The following is a 10,678-nucleotide window of genomic DNA, read 5'->3' as shown; positions in this document are numbered from 1 at the left end:
TGGCAGTGCATTATCACTGAATGTAAAAACATAAGTGAAGAGATGCTTAGAGATTAGTGAAGAGGCACTTAGAGACATATGAGTGTCTTTCAGAAATATGGTTTCAATGTGTATTGTAGCAAACAGGCACCATTATGAACTTTGCTTCAGTAAAACATGAAGATTTGCGAGAGGCAAGTGGACCCACCTAAGACAGGTATCCCAATGGTGAGAGGCAAGGTGACTCTCCTGAAATATGTATCCTAATGGTGAGAGGTAAGGGGACACACACACAAATAGCACACTGATGGTGAGAGGCAAGAGGACTCGCCTAAAACAAGCACCCTGATGGTGAGAGGCAAGAAGACACACCTAAAACAAGCACCCCGATGGTGATAGGCAAGGGAGCTCACTTATTAAAAAAAGCACCATGAAAGGAATAAAACACTACTTGTCCACATTGTTGTTCCTGAGTAATGCTAAGAGTAGTTGTTACTGCATTGACAAACAAACGAATTACATGTCTCAACTGCTTTATACTTTGGCACCATCTACGAAGGTAATTATGCCAATAATGTGGGCACTAAAATATGTTATGATCTGGAGAATCACACTGGTTTGCTATGAAACACAGTGTCGCATTACAGAATATAAGAATACCACTCTTCTACCCTCCTGTGATCCTAGAGTGTTGAGTAATTTCCTGAGATACTAAACACACAGTATTAATTGAGGCATAGCACATAGTCAACATTTTATGCTATAATATTAGAAGAAAGTGTTCAATACACATTCATTAATACATACATTAAAAACGAATAAATTGGTAAAATTTTTGTTGGTTGAACACAAGGCATTGTTATAAAGATATCAGAATGGAACCGAAGCACCACTATTGATGCTTTGATGTGATGCAGTGTTCTGCTTTTCATTTAACACTCACGATTTCATGACAGAGGGATACTACGAGCGCACCTAAACTTTTATCATATGGTGTAACACTAAGTTACAAGTGGGCCATCATTGCTGAATAATTGTCCATTCAATGTTGGCAGGACTCTGGATCGTGAAGGTGTTCTGCAAATATAGGGGTGCTTTGAAAAGTTCTCAGAATCACCATGAGAGGTCAGCACTAGAGCAACGAGATGTTCATGTGATATTCATTGGACTGTTGCCTGTAAACACATACCACATCAGCATTCTTGGAAGAGAGCTGTGGCGGTGACGTGGCTCTATTGTTGTTCCCGCATAGCGATTTGCAAAGATGCAAGAAATCGAGATTCAAGCAGTGATTGAGTACTTCGTACAGAAAGGCATGAAAGCAAAGGACATTCTGCTCCTTCATATTTAACTGTTGCCAAGTGGAAAAATTAATTTAAATTTTGTCGGGAGACCTTAGATGATGATCTGCGCACTGGTTGGCAAAGATGTGTCACTACTTCAGAAATCATTGCAAAAGTCTACAAAATGGTCAAGGAGGATCACTGATTGGAAGTGCGTGAAATTACTCATGCTCGCCAGATGTCATCTGAAAGGGTATATCACATTTTAACTGAAGAATTAGAAATGAAAAAAATTATCTGTAAGATGGGTGATGTGACTCTTGATACTGGATCAAAAACATGTGCCATCCCATGGCAAAATTACACGAACTAAGGCATGAATTGTTGCCACTCCCACCTTATTCAACTGATATGGCTCCGTCAGACTTCCATCTCTTCCCAAAGCTGAAAATTTTTCTTGGTGGATGAAGATTCACTTCAAATGAAGAACTGGTAGCTGGAGTTGACAACCATTTTGCAGGCCTGGAGGAAACTCATTTTCGAGATGGGATCGAAGTACTGGAACATTGTTGGACCAAGTGCATTAATCTACAAGGAGACTACATTGAAAAATAAAAAAATCTTTCAATGATGTAAGTATTTTTTTCAATTCTGTTCCAAGAACTATTCAAACCACCCTCATATTTCTGCAAATACACTGTCTCCATTCATTGCTGTACTGTTACACTGTTATCTGGTGATGCCTTGGGCTGCGAGTCATGGTAGTGAAAAGAGATCACTGACCACCATTATTCTGCACATCCTTCTACAATTCTCCATCGAAACAGGCTTCGGAAGGCCCAATGGTTCTGACTGACTGCCTTGTCATCCTCAGCTGATAGCGTCACTGGATGCTGATATGGAATGGCATGCAGTCAGCACACCATTCTCACAGCTGGTGTTAATTTTTGTGACCAGAGCAACTACTTCTCTATCGAGTAGCTCCTCAACAGGCTTCATAAGGGCTGAGTGTACACTGCTTCCCAACACTACTCGCTAGACGCAGATGGTCACCCATGCAGGTGCTAGCCAAGCCCGACAACACTTAATTTTGGTGATCTGATGGTAACAGGTATTACCACTATGAAAAGTCTGTGGGAATTCTAGAATTCAGTGGGATTATATAGAAACAAACAACTATGACAGCTTACACACCATGAAGCTGTGCTCTTCACTGTCTTTCAATAGTTGTTCGATCTTGGTGCTGTGATACTTTTCCTGTTGCTCATAATTCCTTATTACTGCCAACATGTTGCAGACTGTAAGGTTTATGTGACTTAACATGTAACAGTTTGACATTGTTGGTATGTATAATTACTGGATTATGAGCAGTCTGATGAGGCATGGGTGAAATTTCTAAATCTTTTTTGTTTTTCTTTGACAACTTCATGTGTGATACGACCAATATTTCATCATGAACTTTGTTCATTACCAATACGACAAATTACTTGCTTGTCTTCATTTTTCACCAGCTTTGTGGTCAATATGTTCTAATAGTAATGATTTGCTCACACTGAACATGCTTCCTTTTTTTAATTATTATTTTTTATTTATTTTTTAAGGGACAAATTCGGGACATTTGGCACTTAAGACATGCAAGAGGCATTGAACCTGGCTTTCAAGAGGATAGCAGACAGTTGGTGCAAATATCTTACAGTTGTTTTGATTGACTCCTTTTTCTAATAAACATTTACAAACAACAATGATGATAATCTGCAAGAACTGATGAGAAAGCCTAACTAGAGATCATTATGGTTGAAATATGGAATAAATACAACAAGCTCGTACAACTATGAATCAACTGATGGTTCAATTGTTATTCAGAAGCAGCTGACAATTTCTGAACATTTACACCAACATCCACACTCCCCCATATGATGTATGGTGTAGGGTAGTTTGTACCACTACTAGTCATTCCACTTCCTGTTCCACTCACAAATGGTGTGAGGGAAAAACAGTTTCTCTACGTGAGCCTTACGCAAAATATACGTCGGTGGCAGTAGGATCGTACTGCAGTAAGCCACACATGATGGTTCCCTAATTTTTTCAATGGCATTTCCTGAACATAGGAAAGGAAAGGGAAGGGCCCATTGATATCAGCTGCACCAGGACACGACGTGGAATCAGCAGCGATGAATGGAAATGTCTGCTGGACCAGAAATCAAACACGGGATCTCCTGCTTAGGAGTCCAGTGTTAACCACTGCACCACTCGGACACGGTGTTTATCGCAACTGCACAGACTAATCTCGGCTGACCCACGTTCCCACCCAGCTCCACCTGTCTGCATCGCTGTCCATGTCCTCCATGATCTGAGACTGCTGTGGGAGGTAAGTCATAATTGTTCATCTACAACGAAGAAGGTAGATTCATTGCCCATCGAGGCTAATAATCAATTATATGAATGCATGTTCTCTTGGAGATGTCTGAAAGGACAGACACCATGTAAAATACACAGCTGTAATACATTATATGTAAATTGAAGATAGTTATGAGAAAGGGAAGGGCCTATTGATGTCAGCAGCTTTGGGACTTGACAGGCAATCCGCGGCAACAGGTGAAAATGAGTGCCGGACTGCGATTTGAATTTGGGAGATCCCGCTTACACACCAAGAGGTGTGCCAAGATTGTCTGTGCAGCTGCAATAATACACTGTGTTCGGATGGCACAGTGATTAATGTAACTGCCTAGTTAAGGGTTGATGGGCTATGGCAGCAAATGTCCGAAGCAAGTGCCTTTACTAACAGCACAACATCGCCTACAGTGCCCCTCCTGGGTTCGTGACCATATCAGTTGGGCCCTAGATGACTGAAAAACAGTTACCTGGTCAGATGAGTCCTAATTTAGGTCAGTGAGAGCTGATGGTATGGTCCACGTGTGCCACAGATACACACCTTAATGCTAATGCCAATTTTGCCGCAATGTCACCAGCTTTGTTCATCATACATCCAACATCAGGGTTGTCACAAGTTTCCCCAAGTGAAATTTCCTGATTTTCCCCAATTTCCAGACAAGTTCCACCATTTTTCCCTGACAAATTTTGAGATCTCAAGGGTAAACAAAGACAAGTTGACAAAAAATGTAAGGACTTCTGTATTTCTAAACATATGAGCAAAAATCTTAAGAACTAACACCAACATCTTTTGTAGTGTACTTTTTTTAGGTGGAGAAAACATGCCAAATGGTATACATGTTTCATTAAGACCAGTGATGTTATTTTATTTCAATAAAACGGAACATATTTGGTGACAAAAATACATATTTCTTTGGAGTCACAAGACAGGTTTAAAATAGCTTCACTGATTTCAGAAATAACAACAGAAAAAAGTAGGCCTCTTGAATGAAGTGTGTAAGGCTATGAAGAGTTGTGTAAACCAACACTATAAGTGACTGCCAATAAAATGTTGGTTCTACTATGTTCGTTATTATCGGTTATCACCCACTGTGTTATGTCTATTATTTTACAGGTATTGTGCAGTTTTTCTTTAAAAAAGAAAAGTGAGTACATAGAGTACAAACTGCCAGCGACTGCCACAATTTTCTTCTTCTTATCGTCCATACTTCCTAATATATGAACTACTTTTGAAGTGCCAAAAAACACTAGAATAAATAAAATGTCTATAAAGCACCGCACTATACAATGTACTTGCAGTGAGATAGCCACAATTCCTGAAATCCATCACCCGTGGCCTCTGGCCCGCCAAGGAGCACCACAGTCCTGGGTCCACAGATAAACCACACAAATCCACCGCATTATGATACAAGCAAACAGACCTGGCCTGTGGGCAGATCGGTGACACTAGATCCAATGGGCGGGGCCTGCACAATAGTGGGAAATGATGGGCTACAGATCGGCAGGTCTGATCCATTAGACATACCCATAGAAATGGCCTGCAGGTTTGGCCGTCATGGAAGTCCACTCATGTGGCCAGTTTTGCACATGTCACAGACACCATGTTCATGAAATGAAACCGTGGTGATCAATCCGTGCAACAGATAACTTGCATGAATACTCTGAGAATCAATACTAATGAGAATAGATAGCAACTCACCATAAAGATGTCCACTGAGCCACAGGTACGCACATAGAAAAGATAAACACACTCCCACAACTAAATTTTTGGCCACAGCCATTGTCAGAAAATGGGAGCACACACATATACACACAACCTCCTGCCTTTTGTCAGCAGCTGCTAGGCTAGTGGGAAGAACTGGTGGCAGCACTGACTGCAAGTTGAGGAAGTGGTAGAAAGCGGAGAAGCAGCAAGAATGAGGAAGTAGGAAAGTGGCGCATGTACTCAGCTGTGCCCTGCCAGCGATAATGCACAACATCTCAGTAAACAAATCATTTCATCTACTAAGACAAAATGAGTTTTTTCCAGTGTTTTTTTTTTTCTTTTCAAATTTCCCAGATATTTCCCTCACACATTTGAAATTCCCTGATTTCCAGAACTTGTGGCAACTCTGAACATTGCTTTCTGTGGTTATTTCATGTAATATTGCTTGTCTTTTAGCACTGATAACTCTATGCAAATGTCACTGTTCTCAGTTCTTAAGTGAAGGCCATCAGCTAATGCAATGTCCATGGTGAGAGGTAATGCCATAATCTTGTATTCTCGGCACACTCTTGACACTGTGGGTCTTACAATATTGAATTCCCTAACACTTTCTGAAATGGAATGTCCCACGTACATAGTTCCAACTACCGAATGCGTTCAAAGTCTGTTCACTCCTGTTGTGCGGCTATAATCATGTTGGAAACCTTTTCACATGTGTCACCTGAGTACAAATGACAGCTCCACCAATGCACTGCCCTTTTACACCTTGTGGACATAGCACTACTGCCATCTGCAAACGTGTCTCAATCCTGTGAGCCAAGAAAATACCATTGACTCATGAACAATGCATATTGCAGCACAAGCTACAAACACAGTTTGTGTTTGAAACTGAAAAGTTTCACAGATTACCAAATTTCAAAAGACTGCTAAGACAAATAAATTTCTGGAATGGCATTCTGGAATTCTAATTTTGTTAATCAGTGAGTCCTGCTACACAATGAATCTAATATTTACCAAGGAGTATCGCCAAACAGCCATATATAATGAGAAGTTACATTATTTAGACAACTAGTTTCTGTATTGCAGTAATGTCCTTTTCAGGCTCCTACGCACTCCATGTATTGACAATTAGGCATATTGATACTTGTATAAATGGCACCATCAATATCTAGATCCCATGAATTCGTTTTTAGAGTGTTTACTTTGAAGACTTGACAACAACTTTGAAGTAAATGCTCTAAAAACAAATTCACAGAATCATTGTTGTTATGATGAAATTATCTACATCTACATCTATACTCCGCGAGCCACCTTACGGTGTGTGGCGGAGGGTACTTATTGTACCACTATCTGATCCCCCCTTCCCTGTTCCATTCACGAATTGTGCGTGGGAAGAACGACTGCTTGTAAGTCTCCGTATTTGCTCTAATTTCTCGGATCTTTTCGTTGTGATCATTACGCGAGATATATGTGGGCGGTAGTAATATGTTGCCCATCTCTTCCCGGAATGTGCTCTCTCGTAATTTCGATAACAAACCTCTCCGTATTGCGTAACGCCTTTCTTGAAGTGTCCGCCACTGGAGCTTGTTCAGCATCTCCGTAACGCTCTCGCGCTGACTAAATGTCCCCATGACGAATCGCGCTGCTTTTCGCTGGATCATGTCTATCTCTTCTATTAATCCAACCTGGTAAGGGTCCCATACTGATGAGCAATACTCAAGAATCGGACGAACAAGCGTTTTGTAAGCTACTTCTTTCGTCGATGAGTCACATTTTCTTAGAATTCTTCCTATGAATCTCAACCTGGCGCCTGCTTTTCCCACTATTTGTTTTATGTGATCATTCCACTTCAGATCGCTCCGGATAGTAACTCCTAAGTATTTTACGGTCGTTACCGCTTCCAATGATTTACCACCTATGGCATAATCGTACTGGAATGGATTTCTGCCCCTATGTATGCGCATTATATTACATTTATCTACGTTTAGGGAAAGCTGCCAGCTGTCGCACCATTCATTAATCCTCTGCAGGTCTTCCTGGAGTACGTACGAGTCTTCTGATGTTGCTACTTTCTTGTAGACAACCGTGTCATCTGCAAATAGCCTCACGGAGCTACCGATGTTGTCAACTAAGTCATTTATGTATATTGTAAACAATAAAGGTCCTATCACGCTTCCTTGCGGTACTCCCGAAATTACCTCTACATCTGCAGATTTTGAACCGTTAAGAATGACATGTTGTGTTCTTTCTTCTAGGAAATCCTGAATCCAATCACAAACCTGGTCTGATATTCCGTAAGCACGTATTTTTTTCACTAAACGTAAGTGCGGAACCGTATCAAATGCCTTCCTGAAGTCCAGGAATACGGCATCAATCTGCTCGCCAGTGTCTACGGCACTGTGAATTTCTTGGGCAAATAGGGCGAGCTGGGTTTCACATGATCTCTGTTTGCGGAATCCATGTTGGTTATGATGAAGGAGATTTGTATTATCTAAGAACGTCATAATACGAGAACACAAAACATGTTCCATTATTCTACAACAGATTGACGTAAGTGAAATAGGCCTATAATTATTCGCATCTGATTTATGACCCTTCTTGAAAATGGGAACGACCTGTGCTTTCTTCCAGTCGCTAGGTACTTTACGTTCTTCCAGAGATCTACGATAAATTGCTGATAGAAAGGGGGCAAGTTCTTTAGCATAATCACTGTAGAATCTTAAGGGTATCTCGTCTGGTCCGGATGCTTTTCCGCTACTAAGTGATAGCAGTTGTTTTTCAATTCCGATATCGTTTATTTCAATATTTTCCATTTTGGCGTCCGTGCGACGGCTGAAGTCAGGGACCGTGTTACGATTTTCCGCAGTGAAACAGTTTCGGAACACTGAATTCAGTATTTCTGCCTTTCTTCGGTCGTCCTTTGTTTCGGTGCCATCGTGGTCAACGAGTGACTGAATAGGGGATTTAGATCCGCTTACCGATTTTACATATGACCAAAACTTTTTAGGGTTCTTGTTTAGATTGTTTGCCAATGTTTTATGTTCGAATTCGTTGAATGCTTCTCTCATTGCTCTCTTTACGCTCTTTTTCGCTTCGTTCAGCTTTTCCTTATCAGCTATGATTCGACTACTCTTAAACCTATGGTGAAGCTTTCTTTGTTTCCGTAGTACCTTTCGTACATGATTGTTATACCACGGTGGATCTTTCCCCTCGCTTTGGACCTTAGTCGGTACGAACTTATCTAAGGCGTACTGGACGATGTTTCTGAATTTTTTCCATTTTTGTTCCACATCCTCTTCCTCAGAAATGAACGTTTGATGGTGGTCACTCAGATATTCTGCGATTTGTGCCCTATCACTCTTGTTAAGCAAATAGATTTTCCTTCCTTTCTTGGCATTTCTTATTACACTTGTAGTCATTGATGCAACCACTGACTTATGATCACTGATACCCTCTTCTACATTCACGGAGTCGAAAAGTTCCGGTCTATTTGTTGCTATGAGGTCTAAAACGTTAGCTTCACGAGTTGGTTCTCTAACTATCTGCTCGAAGTAATTCTCGGACAAGGCAGTCAGGATAATGTCACAAGAGTCTCTGTCCCTGGCTCCAGTTCTGATTGTGTGACTATCCCATTCTATACCTGGTAGATTGAAGTCTCCCCCTATTACAATAGTATGATCACGAAACTTCTTCACGACGTTCTGCAGGTTCTCTCTGAGGCGCTCAACTACTACGGTTGCTGATGCAGGTGGCCTATAGAAGCATCCGACTATCATATCTGACCCACCTTTGATACTTAACTTAACCCAGATTATTTCACATTCGCATTCGCTAATAACTTCACTGGATATTATTGAATTCTTTACTGCTATAAATACTCCTCCACCATTGGCGTTTATCCTATCCTTGCGGTATATATTCCATTCTGTGTCTAGGATTTCGTTACTGTTCACTTCCGGTTTTAACCAACTTTCCGTTCCTAATACTATATGCGCACTATTTCCTTCAATAAGAGATACTAATTCAGGAACCTTGCCCTGGATACTCCTGCAGTTTACCAATATTACGTTAACTTTTCCTGTTTTTGGTCTCTGAGGACGGACGTTCTTTATCAACGATGATAATGTTCTCTCTGGTAAGCCGTCAGGTATTTTATCGTTTCGCCCAAGGGGGGGTCCCTCTAACCTAAAAAACCCCCGTGTGCACGCCACACGTACTCTGCTACCCTAGTAGCTGCTTCCGGTGTGTAGTGCACGCCTGACCTGTCTAGGGGGGCCCTACAGTTCTCCACCCAATAACGGAGGTCGATGAATTTGCAACCATTATAGTCGCAGAGTCGTCTGAGCCTCTGGTTTAGACCCTCCACACGGCTCCAAACCAGAGGACCGCGATCGACTCTGGGCACTATGCTGCAGATATTAAGCTCAGCTTGCACTCCGCGTGCGATGCTGGTTGTCTTCACCAAATCAGCCAGCCGCCGGAAGGAACCAAGGATGGCCTCAGAACCCAAGCGGCAGGCGTCATTCGTTCCGACATGTGCTACTATCTGCAGCCGGTCACACCCAGTGCGTTCAATAGCTGCCGGAAGGGCCTCCTCCACATTACGGACGAGACCCCCCGGCAAGCACACCGAGTGCACACTGGCATTCTTCCCCGACCTACCCGCTATTTTCCTGAGGGGCTCCATAACCCGCCTAACGTTGGAGCTCCCTATAACTAATAGGCCCGCCCTCTGTGACTGTCGGGACCTTGCCGGAGAATCGGCCACTGGCCCAACAGGCGAGGCATCCTGTGGTGGCTCGGAAACGATGTCATCACCACTAGGAAGCACCCCGTACCTGTTGGAAAGGGGTAAGGCAGCCGCCACGCGGCCAGATCCCACCTTCGCCTTTCGGCCAGGCACGCGCGAGCCCACCACTGTCCGCCATTCACCCTGGAGTGATGGCTGACCGGTAAGATGCTCACTGCCGGAAGACGCAGCGACATCAGGGGTTCCATGTGATTCCAAGGCCACCGAAGTAGGCATAGGTCTCACCACAGTTGCCCCAACGCCACTACGAGCCGACGCCTGCGCCTCGAGCTCGATGAGCCTAACAGACAAAGCCTCCACCTGTCCCCGAAGAGTGGCCAATTCTCCTTGCGTCCGCTCACAACAACCACAGTCCCTACACATGACTATGTTTACCCTACTCTATACGGTGACAGATTCCCAAGATAATCTTCAGATGAGCTACTCTGATAATCAAGAAACACTCACTGAAATACGAGACGCGAAAACTACGCTAGGTTTTCCCAGAAAAACTATTTAAAAGCTAAGCGC

This window comes from Schistocerca nitens, chromosome 6, assembly GCF_023898315.1.
Source record: "Schistocerca nitens isolate TAMUIC-IGC-003100 chromosome 6, iqSchNite1.1, whole genome shotgun sequence".
NCBI classification, from domain to species: domain Eukaryota; kingdom Metazoa; phylum Arthropoda; class Insecta; order Orthoptera; family Acrididae; genus Schistocerca; species Schistocerca nitens.
This window is presented reverse-complemented; position numbering follows the sequence as displayed.